At 28.3% G+C, this 20293-nt stretch overlaps 1 protein-coding gene and 1 long non-coding RNA gene across 4 annotated transcripts in view; one reads left to right on the forward strand and one right to left on the reverse strand.

Moving 5' to 3' along the window:
* The window catches only part of LOC111626602, a 67986-nt gene extending 50094 nt beyond the window's left edge, over positions 1 to 17892 (forward strand). The window contains exons 2-3 of the long non-coding RNA XR_002756904.1: positions 7512 to 7587; positions 17784 to 17892. This is a non-coding gene — a long non-coding RNA (uncharacterized LOC111626602). The remainder of the gene's footprint in view (positions 1 to 7511; positions 7588 to 17783) is intronic.
* LOC111626601 (caspase activity and apoptosis inhibitor 1-like) overlaps positions 1 to 20293 on the reverse strand; it is a 176090-nt gene that overhangs the window by 127055 nt on the left and 28742 nt on the right. The window contains exon 1 of one of the 3 annotated variants that reach the window (XM_023370039.1): positions 4981 to 5208. The exons of the other annotated variants lie outside the window; for them this stretch is intronic. The gene's annotated coding sequence lies outside the window, so the exon portion shown is untranslated. Of the gene's footprint in view, positions 1 to 4980; positions 5209 to 20293 lie in introns of those variants that run through there. 3 annotated transcript variants of the gene reach the window in all.

The raw sequence follows: 20293 nt of genomic DNA on the forward strand, positions 1-20293 counted from the left end.
ATTTTGAAAAAAAAAAAACCAAAAAGTTAAATACATAAAAATCTATTGATGTAATTATTTATTTCGAAGCTTTGCCCACCTGGAAAATTTTCTGCGGACACCTATGTGAATTCTGTAGTGCAGCTATAGTCTCTTTTTCTTTCGAAAATAAGACATCGCTTTCATAAATAAGATGCTTTTTACAAATATTATATTTATTCAGAAAAAAAATGTAAACATTTTTAACTAATTATGAGTGAAGAAGTTATTGTAACATTCAATTAAAATGGTGTTTTCAATACAGTGCTAAAATAGAAAAAACCAAAGAAGTTGAAGCTTTCAAGAATTGTTTCTTTTCTATTTCAGTTACAACAGTGTCTAAAGCCAAAAGTTTTCTTTTTAAATCGTATAACGATGATCTTTAGCTTTAAAAAGATATCAAACATATAATTTATAAAAACTTATTTTAGGTTAGGTTTGGTTTTGGTTTGGTTTGGTTTGATGGGATACAGCAACGCAACACATGGGCGATCTGCCAAGGGGGTGTGCCTCCGAGAAGACTTTCTATGGGGAAACTAGTCCCTACTCAGAATGTTAGACTCGTGAAAATTCCACGTGGCCAACCCATTGGTCAGGCGTGAACCCACGACTATCAGTGTTCAGTGATTTTATCTACTCGACCACGGGTGGGCAAAACTTATTTTAGATCATTTATATAATGATAGAAACTGTAGTTGGCAATTTAATTAAATCAAAGTACTGACTGACCTAAGGTCGTTTAATTGATTCAAAAACTTTTTCAACGAATTACACATACTGATACGATTTACTTGAGATCTAAACGTAAGCTGAGAAAACTATGTTCTAATTGAACTTAAATTTTTGTCTAGGATAGAAGCATTTCTTTTTGAAACTAAATATAGTCTACACCTGTAACATATTTCTTTTAAGATAAGAGTTTATAAACAGGTTAAAAATTTTTCAGAATTTTAGATGTAACAAAACATTTCAATCTGAAAATTATCGCATAATACCGAATTAGCGGAAATTTAAAAAAATTGTAAGCTATCTAAACAAAAGCAAAATTTATTTATTTAAAAGATCCTATACAGATTATATAGACTTGGATTCTTTCCTTCTAAAGTGTATACTGTACGTATACAGGTAGGCCTATATACTGGTATATAGGCCTATACAGTACAGTACATGAGCTGATATATTCGATTCAAATACAATTAACTTCTATATAAAACTCGTCTACAAATTCTGCGTAAGATTAAAAGAATAATTCTTAACTGACTGTAAATGACTAATTCTCTAAATTAAATAATCTGTTTACGGAAAGAAGGTATATTTTTCTTTTTTACGTGGATCAAGAAGCCACAGTAAGGTCTCAATCTCACTGATATCCAACAAAGACATTTCGGTCGAGATTATCCAATATTCTCACCTAAAATAACCCGATTTAAATCCGATATTTGGGGCAAAAATTGTATTAAAAGAAAATACATTTTGATTTAGTCTTCGTCTAAGACTTCCAAAAAATTCATTGTATCTCGAATTTTTGAATACGTTAAAATTATTGCATTCGATGTATTCAAAGAAACATTTCCTCCGCTAGATTTTTCTCTAATGATTCTTGATGACTTTTTAAAATTAAATTTCGAATTTAAACGCTATCTGTATTGGTGATTCTTTTCTTAAATTTCAATTTGTTTTTTTACATTTACTCAAAAAACAAATTCGGAAACAATTATTATTAATTTTTTGAAACGTATCAGATATATTTTAATTCTCACTACAATTAGGAAGAATATTGTCTCAAATTATTCTAAAAATTTATGATTATATCTGTGTATATTGAAATATTTAATTTTATTTCTGATGATAGGAAATCGAGAATATCATCTTTACAAAACATTTATTTTTTCTGGTAGGAATCTGAAAAAAGCCTTCTGATCTCTCTATCTGTTTAAATTTTCTTGTCACGTCAAAATATTATAATTTATATTAATATAAACGATTTGAAACGAAAAATGGAACTGGATAAAAATGGGTGTACATTTTAAATTTCGACCAATAATTTGAATAATATATTCATTTTATAAATTAAAAGAGTAACTTTTTGTTTAAAATATTTAAATAGATCTAAAAGAATTTTAATTGTTATTATTAGAATTTAGATACATTTTACCAGGAAATTTTTTAAATATTTACGTTAAGCTACTGTCGACAATAATTGGCTACTTTCTATTTTATATTAAAGCCTTTCTTTAAAATTGTTAAAATAGAGAATAGTTATAATCACATTATTATTATTAGCTAGTCAATTACTGAATATTTGATATTAGTTAGTTATTGAAATATATTCAAGGGCCGTTTCTTCCATTAACATCGCCATTCAAATCATGATAAATATTCGTACAATAATGATAAAAGCAAAGATAGTTCAAAGTCATTTATTTACTATACAATTAATAATGCTTACTGATGATATCATCAATAATTATTAATTGATTGGCAAATATTTCATTTAACTTCTCTTCAAAACAACTAATTCGTAGAAATCTATAAACTTAAATTTCGATTTCATACCCGAAACATCAACTTACTCTTAAAAAATGAAATCTAATGATACAGCCGATCTCACTTTTGTCCATTACAGGCCATGCTAGTGTTTTTCAACCTTTTAATAGCGGCACCCCAACTTGGTAATTTTTTTCTTGCGGTACCACTACTACTTTATCAAAGTTATTGAGCTTTTCGTACTTTTAGTAATACATGTAAGTGTTATGTCGCTGCTCAGCACCTACATTTAGCGGCACCCGGATTGAAAACTACTGGGCTAATCTGACCTGCAACAGGGTCAACTAAATCGGGGAATGGAGAGCTAAAATGAGTATCCATAATACATTGTGTCTAACGTAAATTCCTATATATATTATATAGGAGAATCGGAGTTTTTATATACAGTAAAACATGTGTAAACCGGACTAGCAGGCACTGAATATTTTTTCCGGCTTGGCAGGTTTCCGTTTTGAACGGGTTTTACTGTATAAGCACGGCTATTCAATTAAATTACAGTTGTTTCAATTGACGTTTAAAGCTAAACTGATTTTTTACGTATTTTTATTTTAAGTACGATTAATTAATAGTGAACAAGATGTACAGTACTTGCACATTGTAGGCTACACTGCCGGTCACAGATGTGCCAATTTTGGATGGACTGGAATCGGCTGGTATTCGTAAAAACTCTGTGATCGTTACCCAAACTCGTACTAATCATAATAAATTTTGGGAATCTGAACCAAATTCGAACCAAAAACCCAAATATTCGCACAAGAGACCCTGAGGTCAGGCTCTCTTATGCGGCTATTTGGCAGGCTTATTTTGCATTTATTTTTTATCATTTTAGTAGATATTCATCTTTATAGGGTAAATGTGTATTTTCAAATATTAAATCGAACAAATTAAATACTAAAACTATTTCCGAAATATCGAATATAATGTATTTATTTCAAGTAAACATTTGTAAATAATCTAACAATGACGCAGGAAAAAATTTTACAGAAAATTTATTTCTAATATCTCTTGGTATTTTGAAAATTTTATTAAATTACATTTTTCTTTTTTTTTCAATTTTTAGAACTTTTTAGATATAATTTAAACTTACATTAACAACATTAGCAAGAGGATTTCATTATATGAAGCAAACTATCCTGATTATTTTCATATTCATGTAACAAGATTCTATTTTTCAGTGCAAATATATTCCCTTTAGTATTTTCTGGTCTATTAATGAAGTTAGTTTCTAAATTTTTGTTCGTATCTCATACAGTTGACCGTGGGAATTCGCAACAGCGGTTAAAACCGAAACAAATTAAATTTCCGAGATCAGGCTTCCAACAAAAATATATTTTCTACCTAAAAGTTTTTTTCCTTTTCTGATACATTTTAAATATTTATTTCTTTAAAAAAAAAATTTAAATCGATTTTTGGGTGTAAATTAAATCTGTTAAAAAGCAGTAATATTCTAACAAGTATTGTAGTCAAATTACTGAACAAGTTTTACGCACATTTTTGTAAAAATCTATATTGCCTCCTTAACTTAATTCATAAGATATAGCACAATTAACTTGAAAGATCTTGAAGAATAAGTAATTCTTGTTAATAATCTAATTCAATATTGTGCCCGGAGTAAATCGTATTACTATGAATATGGCTCATCGATCCGTATTTCATAAAACGGTTTTTTGTAGCTTCCATTTTTTGAAACAACACTTTGAAAGCTTTCGACGTCGAGGAAAAAAAATCGCAGGTGTCCTAGATTTGTTAAGCAGCAACAGTAGATCTCATATAGATTTTATTTTGTTTTTTCCGAAAAAAAAAAAATTAGAAATACTTCGATAAATGGAATTTTATTGAAATTAAACAGCGAATATTTTTATGTTCTGCGTTTTAAGTCGCCTTAAAAATAACATAACATCTTACAATTAATATACAAAAAAAAATATTTCGATTGAAATAACCCTTAATGAAGAATTAATTTATTAGTAACTTAAAAACAATTGTATCAAAATTAAGTGAAAATTTCATTGCGTATACACCCACTAGACAAAAACAATACAAATTCAAACGCACTTCAAACATCAACGATCTTGGCCTTGACCAAAAGAAATGATTATAGATTAAGCTGGCAAGTACACGTGAATTGTATATATCATTTAAAAACTTATAAATTAATTAACAGTTACGCGATAATTCCTGTACGACAAAATATTTTCTGGAAAATTTTTTCATATAAAAATGAATTTTATCTGCTAACACCTCGGCCATTCAACCCATCGATTAATAAGAAAAGACCGTTTTGTGGCTCCCTCTGTTACAATTAATCCTGAATTTAAAATAATAATAATAAAGTAATAATAATAACAACATAACACTTTGACCTACAGAAACGGAACTTTTAACGAGGTTTCCTTTTTAAAATAATTCACTGACCTCTAACGACTCCAACAGGCGTCATAGTCATGCTTACAAAATCTATAATCATCAAAAAATATGGTAATGAGTAAGATAGAAGACGAGATTTACGTTTGGACCACACCCTCATTACAGAAAAGGAAGTTTTAAAACGATTCGACCTAGCGATAAGAACAGGGAAAAATTAATAGGAAATTATTTCAGAGTAATATATTAGAATTTTGCATTTGAATACTTTTTTTAATTGATGGTATCCAGTATAATTGAATTAAGTGTATTTTTAGGTCTTTAGATTAATCGATTAATATGATTAAAAAATATATGTATTGAATCATATTAATGTCCTTTTGGTATAAAGTTTATTTCAGTATCGGCTAATTTAATTAGTTAAATGGGAAATCAATCAATCTAACTTATCAATATGATAAAGTATGTTTTAAATGGAAGTCATATGCAAATAAGAATTTTCTATAGTCATATTTAGGTTAATATAAAATCCAGACTAATAAAACTTGGCTTTAATGTTTGATAAATATCGAATTATTAATAATACAAAATTACAGTATCCATGATCATTTAATAAAAGCGCTAAAGTTTCACTTCCGTTACCTTTTCCATATAAAATATGTTCTTTCAATATCAAGTTATACAGTAAAACCTGCCTAAACGGAAAGAATTCTTCGGAAAGAAACCATTTTTTGTTTAAAAAACCTGTCCAAAACGGAAACCTTCCAAAACGGAAACCTTCCAAACCGGAAAAATATTCGGTACAGAGAGATTCCGGTTTACACAGGTTTTACTGTATTTAATTTGAATACTGATCTGTAAAAATATAGAATCAGTATTCTAATTCTTTTTTTATAGTCACCATTTTCTCAACCTTTTTAATAGCACAAGTGTAATCATTCTATTCTTTATTTTCGTGACATAGCATATAAAAGTTCATATTTCGACACGAAGCCAATTCAATATCATCCATCCATTGTGTATATATGCAGATATTCGTGTTAACAGTCATAATTTAAAAACAATTGTAGAGTATCTAAATTGTTTTAGTTATTAGCAGAGACGATCTCACATTAATATTACATTCGTCCTGCTCTGAGATTAAGCGAACCACAAAAATGAATGATGATATAAATTGCGGATCCAGGATATAATAAGGCCTCTCGGTCTCCGAACTCCCAACAGAGCCTCTCATAAAAACAAGTTACAGTACTTATAAACGTACTCCGTATAGGCCTACATCTGATTGCTGTCCATAATTAATCTAAAATTGAATGTATTTTCGTGAGTAAAAGAAAAAAAAATCAATTATACGAAAAGAGCTGAAAATAATTTCGAGTTTCACAGTTAATCCACATTGTCTGCGGTGGTGTCCTATTTATGATACAGATATACTATTTATTGAATAGATTAAAATAGATTTTTGAATCTTACTTGTCATTCTATACGTTCTAACACAATTATTACAGTGACTATCAAAATGTCAATGTATCCATCTTTTGACTACATTATACCATTAAAAATAACTTCACGCGTAGAGCTCATCGCCCGTAGCCAGATTTAGTTGTAAATGACATAATTTATAACATTGCACTCATTAAATACGAAATGTCACAATGGGTTCAACATTCTCCGCGCTTAAAATTAACGTCTTTAAAAGAATAACGTGTTTAAATACTAAACAGAACCGCGTTAAAGCTTCTTATTATTGTTATTATTATTCTATTACTTGAAATTAGATCTAATAAAAATCGAGTTCGAATGATCAACATGTAAAAAGTTTTATTAATTCTCTTATTTTGATTGGTGGTCGACTTTATCGAAACCGCCTGTAACCAAAACAAATAAAAGCCTACGTGAAAACGATAATGAAGTGAGCATGATATATTAATGAGATATGGTGATGTCTGCAGCTTAATCAACAATGACAAATCTATCCGGTTTGGTACAGTTCCAGGAGCTGATTTTACTGCCGAGATGGGCGTTTAGGTTACAAGGAGTGAAAAAAAATCATCAAATCTATTAATTGTAAACAAACACACCGTAGACCTACAAGCACCATCTGTTTTCTGCTCTTTATTAGTGATAGCGAAACAAGATAAATAAATTAAAAATGTAAATGAGCAAATCTGGAATATTATAGCTTTGAAAATCTTCCTGCACTAAAAAATTAAATAAATATGTACGAACAGACCCTTTTTTTTATGTCTCCCTACACAAAATGCTACGGAAAACTAATTTTAATTAACGAATTAATATATACTAGTATATAGCTCAAATATGCCGAGACACTTAGCTTATCAAATTTTCCATGTTTGTGTTATAGCCTAACTTCTAATAATTTTTATTTGATCTAATTTCAAAATAAATTAATGAAATTTTTGTCTGCTTTAAAGACGGCTCGACATTTTTGTTAAGCCAGAATGGCTTCTTACGATGGGCGGCAACCTACTTTAAAATTAATTTTTTCTTTAATTTAAATGATAATTATCGTAATAGCCATGACATATCATTACTAAAACCAATTATGTTCGTATTTATAGGTACATTTTTGGACGGAAAAATTTTTTGAAAATCTATAAAAATATGCAAATTGTCGGAACCTATAGTATATTGCAGGTAAGTTGGCATCATTTATTACACTAAATACGTTATATTTATATGTAGAGAGTACGTACTTTTAAATAGAATTAGTATAAAGTCACTTCGCTACTGTTAACTATTAATAAACAACTAAATAGTAACATTCAAATTACAAATTAAGCAGAAATTGTAATTTATGGGTTAATACGTTACTATTAATCTCGATTATTAAAATGATGCCTTATACAAAATTCTACACAGAATCGATCCATCGAAGTAGACAAGCTGAGACATCAGAGTCGCCCAAGCATGACGTTATGCGCCACTTGAGACAATATATCCATCCAAGAGAGCGGAATTTTTTCTTCTACTTTTTTGTTTTTTAATTCTCACATCCGTACGGTTTCAATACAATAAATGCCAGTTGAAACGTCACTTAGAAACATCCCCCACGCAATAAAATTAACTGTATTATATGTATATTACAGGTGTGAAAAAAACAGGAAACGATAGAGAGTATAATTTACAGTTTTAATCGCTAGGTCCGGATAATTATACATATATATATTAATTTTTTAGTTAGTATTTCTATATCCGATCATCGCAGAACAGTAGTTTTAAAAGTCATCTATCAACCGGTGTCGTAGCGAAGCAACGACAGCATTTGTATGTATAGAGGCGTTAAAAGCTCTACCGCACTGTCGACAGAGCTGTAATCAGATCTACTACAACGGGCAATAAAGGGTTTGACGATATCACGCGAAGTATTCTCTCTCTTTAAAGCCTCACACGAATGTTGGAAAGATTATTTATGATATACAAATAACAACGTGCAAAAATTATTTACGTCATCGTCTCGTACGAACGAATATTAGAAGCTTTATCCCCCTTCTTTCCCCTAGGACTTTAATTTTTTTAAACAAAATCCCGCAATTTAAATAAGTAAAACTAACAAATTATATCCTAAGTGAGATTTTTATCTATTTTATCTATCAGAAATTCAATCTGATATGTATATACAGATTGAAGATATTTGTTGTGAATAGTTTCATTCTACATTATTTTTATATCCTAAGATAGAATACGGTATTTACTTTTCTAGTAAAATTAAAAATTTATTTAAATATTACTCTTAGTTAATTAATAAATGCAAAGAATACTTTTATAAGTTAGAAACGTATAAATTCTTTTATGGAGTTTCTAATAGGAAAGATGAAATGGTTTTTCTATGATCCTGAAACTTGGTAATATTCAGTGACACACATTATATATACTGTAATTAAATTAAACTAAAGCTAACAGATCTGTCAATTTACCAGAATCGCATTAGAAATTCTCCTATTTATTGTTATTTACTTTACAAGCTTTAAAACTTGCAAAGTATCGTGGATTTCCCGAAAAAAAAGCACTCGTGAAGGATATATATTCGATATTTTATACGTTGAAGTGCTCTAAGTCGAGTGTGATAAGTGACGTGATCCGTTTCTTTAAAGTAAATATAAACCGGTAAACTTCTATATTAACGCATTAACTTTATGCGTTAATATACGACTTAGAGAAAATAATAGCAAATTTCTAAAAAGAAGAGCGTTGTAGAAACGTCAGATTTAGACAAATGAAATATCTTATTAGATAATATCACTCAACAATCACGAACTTGATAAGCTATTGGTTATAATGAAAATTGTTGCGCATGAGAGACGTATTTGTGTATTCGATGTGGACGGGACCTCAAGAAAAATTACCGAAAGCTTCCGGCTCCTCGCTGTAAATGTTGCGGAACGATTGCTATAGCCTACGAGATTGTAACCTGTATCTTTTGCTCGACTAGAATTAAATCAATTACGAAAAGTGTAAGATTTGGTTCCTTCGCATAGAGTGATAAATAATTAAACAATTCTATTTTCCCGATTGCGTTTTCAACAAAAATTATTCTCGACCTGAATGAAAATCAGCTGTTGCGAACTTATCACACTAACATTTAAGGACGAGAAATGTATTGAGTGATAAACTTTTAAAAAATTCGCCTTTCGTAGCTATCTATCAACATTTTATCTACGTTGAAAGTAAGCGAAAGAAAACATTTGTGTTTATTTCAACATAATTTCCCTTTTATCATAGAAATCTCACACTAGATCAATTGAGAGACTTAAAACCGCAAAATTCAGAACAAAACTTCATCATCCACCACGTATTATTTAGATACAAATTAATATTCGCGTATTTTATCCAACCGATTCAAAATTATTTTTAATATTGGGAATTCCACAAATGTTTGAAAAGGTCCTTATATTCCTAAAAATTGCATCGATATTTTAAAAAAATATTCGGGAAATTTTCTGCATATCTTTTTAAATAGCCTGTTAAGTATCAAAAATTTTAAAATGAAACAAGTTTGCCGTAATTATTATTATTTAAGAGTGCTATAAAAGTGTTAGAAGTTTCCATCGATAATCGACACTTTTGTAGATAAAAAGCGTTAACTTTTATCAGACGTAATTTAGGTGTTTAGAAGAAATGTCGAAATTATCGCAAAATTAAATTTACTACATATTTCGACCCTATAAGCCTAGTATTAGAAGCGCAGGATTCAAAAATCCTTTCAAATTTCAGAAATTAATCTGAGCACATTTTATAATTCTATAACATTGGTTAAAAAATAAAATACTGATATCGATACAGCTTACAACTAATTAAATTCAGCTTTACCAAACCGCATTATTTTCAACGGATATGAGAAAAACATCGTCGCGAATGCCATAATAACTCTTTTCTTCAATCCCTCAAGATTAACTTTCAACAAGACGATTGATTCAACAGGGAATTCAATGCTTTAATGAGATATTTACTCCTGAGGCAATATTTGACCTGCCATTTCGTTTAATTAGTAGAAACTAAATATTTTTGAAAAAAAAAAACTAGAATGAATTTGCATGTTAATACGAAGATAAGACGAATTTCATTTATACCTATCCGACTTCAGGCGTTGATCTAGGACAATTCTGATTTCAAAATTACAGACTCGAGCTCTTTATGCGATTTTAAAATGTTAAAATGCTTAATAATCAACATGTTTTTTAATTCGGACGTTAAGTATAATTCCGGTTTTGCTGGTTATACCGTGTTAAAATTGACTGTTATAATTAAACCGTACGGAAGTGATTGGTATATTGGGCATTTTAAATTCGAAATTTGCACACGCCATCAAAAAATATCGGATTTTCATTTTTGTGTTTACAAAACAGTATTGAAATATACGGAAAATATGCATATTTATATGACTGATAAAAAATTTACGTTGCATTCATTAAACGTAGTTACTAACAATCGACACTACTATTAACGCTCATTTTACAGTGATGAGGACGTCACAGAACTAAAAAAAAAACGCATACATATACTAAATACAAAACGTTATAATATAAATTTATACAAAGCACTCTTGATTTCTTTTTAGAAAACGGCTCTTATTGCTAATGCACAGTGTTGAGTTGAAGACGTTATGTAACATTTATTCATGGAAATTTTTTCTTGACATAGATATATAATCAGACGTCTAGAATAATTCTATTATTATAACCAATCGAGTTTCGAAATTAGAGAACAAAAGTGATGATTTTCGCTGTTTATTATATATAATAATTAATTAATCCTCAATTTTAATAAATAATAAATTTTGTTATTCGAGACGTGGAAATATTTCACACCTGAAACAAATAGAAAAAAAGGGGGGAAAGCGTAGTATCGGCTTTCACAGTTAATAGCATACGTTCTAGAAGTAAAATTTATTTATTTGACTACACAATGCTTCATTCATTTGACTGTTCATTATTATTAAAATAATAATAAAGCCTATACGGTCTTATAATTTCAGAAAATTTCTGTAAAAAACAATCGTATAAAGACCTGTCGCAAGATTATAAACTGGAAATGTGAGCACGATATACTATTTAGGTCTTTATTTAACAATCCTCGCTTAAGCGGTAGATGAAAAATATATATACCCCCCAAAAAAAGGGTATAGATTCAGAAGAGGATATCTGTCTCTTCTGCCAAAGCTGTAAATTTGATTCTATTAAATATGATTAAAAAAATCGTCCGTATCACTGCACGATATCAGATCAAACGAACATTAATCGTGAATGGTGACGTAAGGTCTTTCTCATCGTTTGATTGGATAATAAAAGCGTGTAAACATTGTCTTGTAGTCAATTTGTAAAGCTATTGTTAAACGGTTAAAACGATTTGTATGAAATCTAACAAGACGAACAAATACTAACGGAGGATAACTTTTAATTATCACAGGTACGAATTTTACCTTTTTTTTTTTTTTTTTTTTTTTTAGCTTTNTTTCTGATACATTTTAAATATTTATTTCTTTAAAAAAAAAATTTAAATCGATTTTTGGGTGTAAATTAAATCTGTTAAAAAGCAGTAATATTCTAACAAGTATTGTAGTCAAATTACTGAACAAGTTTTACGCACATTTTTGTAAAAATCTATATTGCCTCCTTAACTTAATTCATAAGATATAGCACAATTAACTTGAAAGATCTTGAAGAATAAGTAATTCTTGTTAATAATCTAATTCAATATTGTGCCCGGAGTAAATCGTATTACTATGAATATGGCTCATCGATCCGTATTTCATAAAACGGTTTTTTGTAGCTTCCATTTTTTGAAACAACACTTTGAAAGCTTTCGACGTCGAGGAAAAAAAATCGCAGGTGTCCTAGATTTGTTAAGCAGCAACAGTAGATCTCATATAGATTTTATTTTGTTTTTTCCGAAAAAAAAAATTAGAAATACTTCGATAAATGGAATTTTATTGAAATTAAACAGCGAATATTTTTATGTTCTGCGTTTTAAGTCGCCTTAAAAATAACATAACATCTTACAATTAATATACAAAAAAAAAATATTTCGATTGAAATAACCCTTAATGAAGAATTAATTTATTAGTAACTTAAAAACAATTGTATCAAAATTAAGTGAAAATTTCATTGCGTATACACCCACTAGACAAAAACAATACAAATTCAAACGCACTTCAAACATCAACGATCTTGGCCTTGACCAAAAGAAATGATTATAGATTAAGCTGGCAAGTACACGTGAATTGTATATATCATTTAAAAACTTATAAATTAATTAACAGTTACGCGATAATTCCTGTACGACAAAATATTTTCTGGAAAATTTTTTCATATAAAAATGAATTTTATCTGCTAACACCTCGGCCATTCAACCCATCGATTAATAAGAAAAGACCGTTTTGTGGCTCCCTCTGTTACAATTAATCCTGAATTTAAAATAATAATAATATTTGGCCTACATATATAAATCTTTTGAATAAATTTAAACAATTTATACATTTATTTTTGATACAACTTTTACTTGACACACAGAAAGCAAAAGACAGATTGTGAATTTTGATATAAAACTATAATTATTTAGATTTTGAATAGATTAAAGCAAAAAACATTATCGCATCAATCACTAATAAATTGAATCCACAGGCCTACGTTGATTAGCTTGCGTAGATTATTAGTATTGTTGTTTTAGTGACACATAATTTGTAAATGTGTAGTGACGAAAGCGACAGTTTTTCCTCTCCGGTTCTTTACAAAATTAATTATTTAAAGAAAGCGCATGTAGCCGACTTCGTAGAAGACCAAATAATACGAAAGTAGTCTATTTAAAGTGATGGAGCAAAACAATTTCTTCGAAAACCACGGAAAAAGGAAATTCTACTTTATCCCGAAGCTTTAAAAGCATTTAAGAGATGTACGATGACAACCTGTGACCAGAAATGGTCAATTCTTCTTGATATATTGATCTTGATGTCGGCTTTTGAACCGACCGAGTCATTATACGATGGTAACTGGTAGAGTATCGATTTTTATTGTTTCCACATTATAACATCTATTATAATATAGTACTAGCCGAATTACCGACTACCACAGAATACTATGTTGAATAAGATCGTATTTAAATTAAATATAACAACGTAGTAAATAAATTTTTATTGAAGTTAAAGTTTGAAATGTTTACAGTACAACTATTTTTACACACAAAAACAATGTTTTTATACTACTATATTATAAATGATCACTTATACCGTTTCTTACTTTAACCTATTTTAAGTGCATTTATTAATTTCCGTGATACAAATAATATTAATATATAGCTAAACTTTTATATATTTCGCAATGAAATATTTTTGCTCAGTCTACAAAATAAGCAGACTATAATTTTTTTAATGCTTGTTTTTTAGCGAAAGGAAGCATTTCTGCACACGCAACCCAAACACAAAAAAATCTCAACGCTAATAAATGATTGATTCTGCAGTCGAAATCTCTATAAAATATGCTAATTAGCGTTTTTCTCTGTAATCTATAACAGAACGTTCCAAATAATGTATACATTTTACATGATTAATAATTATTCGGCAGTGTATATATTAATTCCATTCCCATCTTTGATACGCGGAATTATATACAATGTTATTTCTTATTTATAACTGCATTAGTGCTATATATATAAAAATGCCTACGATAAAATCCCATAAAAAATTCAAAACAAACATCGCATGTGTATACAGTAGGCCTATATATATATAGTATAGTATGTTGGAACAAACGCTATTAACGCTTTTTATAAAATTCACTTTATAGATAAGAAAATTAACGTAATGAAGCATCACATTATTAAAATGACCTTTATAATCTCTATTTTAATCTTTTAATTATTTCACGATTCAATGGGACGAAGTAATAAATTAAAACAGTCGTCGCAAAATTTAGTTTCCCGATTTATGAAAATTGAATTAAGCAAGATATAAAATTTGGGAAAGCCTAGTAATTATACAGTAAATGCTCGGGTTCGTCCAGAATTTGGCATTTAATGTACGTTAGACAAATCATCGTAAATCTAACTGTTTAAATCATATGGTTTAAACTTAACACCTTGGATATTTGGGCAAATCAATCAGAAAGTTTAACGCGAACGAAAGATTTATTATTTTATCGCCGTCATTTACTAAACATAAACAAAAATTATGTTTTATTTGAGTTAATTAACGGCTTAAGATGCGAATTATAAAAGATGTCGATGGGCAAAACTGATATTTTCAGTTTGTTGATAACGTAAAAGTGTATAAATTAGAGGAGGGAAAAAAATCCGTTTTAACGGCAAATCCCTAAATCTGATAGCCGAGATATCGGATCCATTCAAAATAAAATATAACCCTATTATCCATTATCCTGCTTAACCGCACAATTCCCATAGAATTAAATGGAAGGGGAGGAGGGAAGTGATGAACTAGATTTGTCCCAGACGATCGCGTTACTACAGATTTTGGCGGGGATCCACAAGTATTTGAAAGCTTGTTTTAGTCACCAAACAGCTGCAAGGGATTTGTTGCTGAACTAACATTTTTTGAAATGAAGTAAAGCTTGTTATTTGTTCTACCTGATCGCGCTTGATTTGAAATTATTCTATTCTCTTTTTTCCATCTTTATATAATTTTTATGGATAATAAAATTATCCAAAAAATTTTACTTTTTATGTTATAAAAATATTCTGCAAGGATCAAGCGAACATTTTATATAATATTAAAAATTACAAATACGATCGAATCGAATCCGATTTTGAATTCATTGGAGTAAGTAATTTCATTAAGCATAGGAAATTCACAAAAAGATGATCATTAGAATCTCATCTTTTCAACATTTACAAAAAGTTCGTATACTAAAGAAAATCGTTTTAAAACAAAGATATTTCATTTAACGTCATTCGCTTTAGCGAGAATTTCGCAAATTCATTCTTAGATGAAAACGTAACCTTAAAAATTTTTCATTTTCGCGACTAACGATAAATTATCCGCTCGTTCTAAATTTCATTACTGCAATATAAAGTGATAGTTATCTAAATAGATATAGCGATTAAGTTTCGATCTACTTCTAGCCAAATGCTATTAGAAAACGTCTTCACAGTTAAAATATAGCTTAATGACGTAGGCCTGTGCACAAATTTATCACGATTTTTCCATAAAGGTCTCCGCTTCTCAAAAAGAACGTTATGATGTATTTTATTGTATTATTGTAAATTTTCGACCAAATAATTTTACTTTTGTATAATGCGAAAACATCTCCGTCGATGTAACAAAGAATAAATTTACACAATACGGCAAATTTAAACCGAAAACTTCATTTCGGAAACTCTGCCGTTAAAAAATAATTCATTCACTTATTTTTCGAGTTTTTCATTTCCAGTACTAATATATCGCATCGTCCATAATAAACGGGCCTAACATTTGAATTCCATCATCAGTAAGAAACATTAGTACTACTTATTCATGTTTTTTGATCATTTGAAAGTTGCGCCTACATCGTTAAGTTTTAAAATATATGCTTAAGCATCGTATATTTTGAAGAAGATACAATTGTTCCTATTGTCTTATTCAGAAGCAGGTAACTATTAGAAGATATTCTCGATATAAACAAAAGCAAAGATCGAAAAATGTTGATAAAATTTCTTTATATAATCTAAATTTAACGAGAAAGACTAAATATTCAAATTAACCACTAATTTATGAGCCTCGCTTAGTAGAATAATTGAATTTTTTGATATGACAATGAAATAACTAAATAAAATAATAACTGTTGTTTTAAAGAGCATTTCAACTTGTTTTTTCCCCTTCTTTGATAAGAAAACATTTATTTCTATAATAAAAATGTCAAAACTTTTTCAATAAAGCTGTATACGTCTATTGTTAAATATAATTCACCAGCTCTTAATACATCTGTTCCTAAAGTAGCGCCTGAATATTTCTAATAAAGTTTCAGATAAAGTTTTATTTGTAAATTATTTTATTCAGTTAATTTACGAAAATAAGTATGCTGAATTTAGTTAAGAATGCAATATTTGAAAAACCTATTTCAAAAATTATGAAAAGTTGTTGATTACAGCATCAGAATGAAATTTGTAAAACTATCTTTAATTACATACGAAATTAAATTCGGCGAGCTTTTTTTCCCCCTTATTTTTTTTAAGTCGGTCGTCCTAATTGCTATTAAAATTTAGACAAATTTCAAGTCAAAAATTATATAAGAAAGATAAATGGGTATTTTTGATTTGGCTACAAAATTAAGTATATTAATGTTGCACACTTTTTCTAACTTTGAAAATTATTTATTGAAACGCGTTTTTGAAAACTTTTTATAAACATACATGTACATAAACGAGATAAATGCTTAATTTTTACCTTTACTTGAAAAACTACATCATATCGGAATTAAACAGCAGTAAATAAATATATATATCTACACGACAGTTTTTCTTTTACACGACAAAATTTAATCATAATCTTTAAAAAATTCTTACTTTGAAATGTGCTACTGTTCAAAATATCAAAATTTTTTTATTATGATTTGTAACACATTTACATTATTTTTATTTAAAATCATTAGAGGTTGCCCCAAAAATTTAAATGAGATTAAAATTTACGCAAAATTTAATCTCATATTTTTTGTTTACATTTATTTAAATAAATCTCTTAACAAATAATCTCAAAATATAATTTCGGGTTTAAATATAATGTATTACTTTTCTCAAAGTATTTAAATTTTAAATTTAATTTGGTACTAATTTAAAATATTGTCACAACTTTGAGATGTGTATTTAAGATAAGGTAATCAGTTAGTATAATTGTAATAATTGATATTAAAATTTTATGAATATTTTTCGGCATATAAAGAAAAATTTTCTGAGATCGTAAATTGCGGAAAATGTTTCGAAAACGGTTTGACAATAACATTAAAAACATCACCTCTCTTAAAGAAACTAAACTGAAATAACTTACTTTCTAGGTTTGCTATATATCATAATGTAAAATAAAAGTTTATATCGTCCTTTAATAAGCACAATAAAGTTAAAATTGATGTTAAAAATAACTCTTTAAAATAATGTCGGCGTCATAAACAGCGCTATTGTGCTTGTTGAAAAAGAACTGAGAGCACAATTTCAAGCTTTGACTCTCGAATTCAAATTAACAAATTGAAAAAGAGAATTGCAAATTACGACAAAATCGAATTTTTTAATCGGAAAAATGTATGGTTTTTGTGTACAAATCCGTTTACGCTTCTTCAATTTTATAAGCCGAAAAATATTCAATGCAATGCTACCCATAAAAGTTATATAATGAATTTTTTTTTCTTTCTTTCTTTCAGAATTGGACTATCATCAATATTAAAAATTTCTAAATTTTTTCGTTGTGTGTGTATGTGTATGTGTGTTTACGTGTATATGTGTGTGTTGTGATTATCGTTTGTACTTTCATATACTGAAGACAATTCCCAAATCAACGATTCTAGCAAAAAGGTAAAGTAAATCAATTGCATTCTGTTTTATTAATTTTCAAATTCATTTAACTATTTTTTGATAAAATGTAGGAAAAAATACTTTTATGAATTAACATTTATAACGTGTAAGAAATTATTTTTATTTATTTAAATGACGGGTCAATGTATGAACGAAGAGAAGGAAAGGCGAGCAAACTAAGCCATTTCTTAAACGAAGGGAAAAAAGTTAGATCGATACTTGTAATGATTAGTTATCCATCTGGATATCCGATTTAATCAGCTTTATGTAAAAAATATGCCTTTTAATTGTTTAATTTCTATCAAGTTAATATAAAGTTTAATTATAAGCCTATTCCATACCGTATATAAATTAATCAAATTAGTTACTCTTATTTAGTAATGTTAATGCAATATCTAATCTTTAATCTTCGATCTTTAATGTAATAAAGGATTTTTTGAGATAAGAGAGTATTTTGTGTTTAGTTTCAATTAAATTACTGATGATATATCGGGGCCAGATTTTTAATTTACAGCTTGGCTGTTTTAATTTTATTGCATTAGCGAGATAACACAATTTTCATAATGTCTTATCTAAAACGAGATTAAAGTTTATTAAAAATACGATACATTATTATTAAATATACGTGTGTATGCACACAGTCCATTCTAACTAATATGGGATATGATTCACCCTTCAACTTTTGAAGGAAGTTTCGAAAATAAATTCCCATTCTTGTGTTACTTTTATAAATCGTCGTTTTATGGATGATGCAAGCACTGGAAAGCTCATTTTAAAGAATATTTATGCTTATTATAGATATGGACGACTCATTAATAAAACTTTGAAACCAATAACTCTTGACTATTATAGGAAAAATTTTATTGTTTTCAGTAATCATTGTAAAATGCATTACATATAAAAATTAACGATTCACCTGTAAGTAATAAAATTATATATTGGACACTGTTGAATTTTATTTAATAACAATTCAAATAAAATTTGATCATTAAAGTATAAAACCACATTAAACCCATCAATTTCGATAATCAAATGTACAGAATTTTGATTTTTAAAATTTAGCAGTTGTTGCCTGCATACAACCAATTATCAGCCTTCTCAGATAAAATTAAATTGGGTCGAATTTTAGGCTATTATTTTTTTTAATTAAAATGTTGCAAAAATCTTGCACGTATCAATAATTGATTTATCACGATATTTTTTCACTTATCATTGCAGATTTCATTAAATATTTTAGTTCCTAAAATTTGAAAAGACATTGATAGCGAATGTTAAAAATATAAATTTTAAAATCGTTCTTCGTTTTCTATTGCATGTAGATAAAGTAATCCCGCTTTTATATACTTGTCTTATAGTTTTAATAGAACTAATAACTACTAAAAAGCACCAAATATATAATTCCTGTAAGTAAAAACTATTAAGAAAGTATAAAGCTAAAAACTTTTTGTTTTTGGAGCTTCCATGAAACTTTGCTTGAGACTTTTTCAAGGAATATCGTAAGTTATTTAAAATCCAACGCCAATAAAAAAAAAAACATTTATTTAAAAAAACGCAAGCTAATTAATTTTCAGAATGCGCGTTTTTCAAAGTACTGAGATTATAGAGAATTAACTAATCGTATTCGGCGATACCGTAATATTTAAAATTACTACGAACACGAAACAGGTCAAGCTGTAAAAATCGACGCAACAACAAATGATTATTACAATGAAGAAATTATTTTTATCTCATCAATTATACTTCTGTAATATGCAAACAAATTCAATGATTATTTTGTTTAATGGTTTCTTTTGTTTGAAATTTTGATTGTCCTTTGGACGTGAACAAATGAGAACGCATTAAATAAACTGTCAATTTTTAGCTATCGGAAAAACAATAAATCCTGTTACACTGATTAAGTCAATAAATTTGAAGCAAAGTTATTGATTACGTGACAAATTTTTGTTAAATGTTAGGCATAGATACAAAGCAATGGATTAGTTGAATGACGCTATTTTATATTCATGATAATTAATATACACTTTACCCTTACGCCATCCCCTTTAAAAGCAACCTATCATCACACGCCATATACGATAAAGTATCACTTAGTATAGATCTTAGTAGAGCGTAAAGGCGGGCAAAACCCTCTAAATATAGATACACACATTTTAATAATTACTTTCCTAAAAACTTTTATAATAATAATAAAAAATTTACAATTATCGAAAATATTCGCGGTATTCTCTAAACTAATTGAAATTGTAAATTTCCCGGAGTAATCAAAATAACAACAACACGATATATATTATGTCAAGGTTGCTGCATTTTTATCGTAAATAAAATATTCATAAAATAACTATAGGACTTTCGCTTAAAA

Source organism: Centruroides sculpturatus, unplaced genomic scaffold (assembly GCF_000671375.1).
Source record: "Centruroides sculpturatus isolate CEXI.00-Female unplaced genomic scaffold, Cexi_2.0 scaffold465, whole genome shotgun sequence".
In the NCBI taxonomy this organism is placed as follows: domain Eukaryota; kingdom Metazoa; phylum Arthropoda; class Arachnida; order Scorpiones; family Buthidae; genus Centruroides; species Centruroides sculpturatus.